Genomic DNA, 414 nt, shown 5'->3' with positions numbered 1-414 from the left:
TTATATATTCATAGTATTAGTAAAAAGTATTATTACTAGATAAATGAGATTTAATATCTTCACGTATTTATTCAAAAAAATAGTAATTTTCATTTCGATAAACCTGTTACATATAATGACCAAAAGTTCTGTTTAAAAATAACTTGAATATTTTTAATATTATATCATCACCAGCTCACTATACGTCCCCACCGAGGGGCTCGGAGCCTACCTTAATAAGGGGCAACTAGACCATAGTCAACCACGCTGACCCAGTGCGGGTTGGTTGACTTCACACATATCTCTGAATTTCTTCGCCGATATGTGCTGGTTGCATCACGATGTTTTCCTTCATCGTAAGAACGCCGGGTAAATTATGTACAGATGGAAAATCGAAAATCACATTGGTCCATGGCTGGATTCGAACCCAAACCA

This window comes from Papilio polytes, unplaced genomic scaffold (assembly GCF_000836215.1).
Source record: "Papilio polytes unplaced genomic scaffold, Ppol_1.0 DF823934.1, whole genome shotgun sequence".
Taxonomy (NCBI): Eukaryota; Metazoa; Arthropoda; class Insecta; order Lepidoptera; family Papilionidae; genus Papilio; species Papilio polytes.
This window is presented reverse-complemented; position numbering follows the sequence as displayed.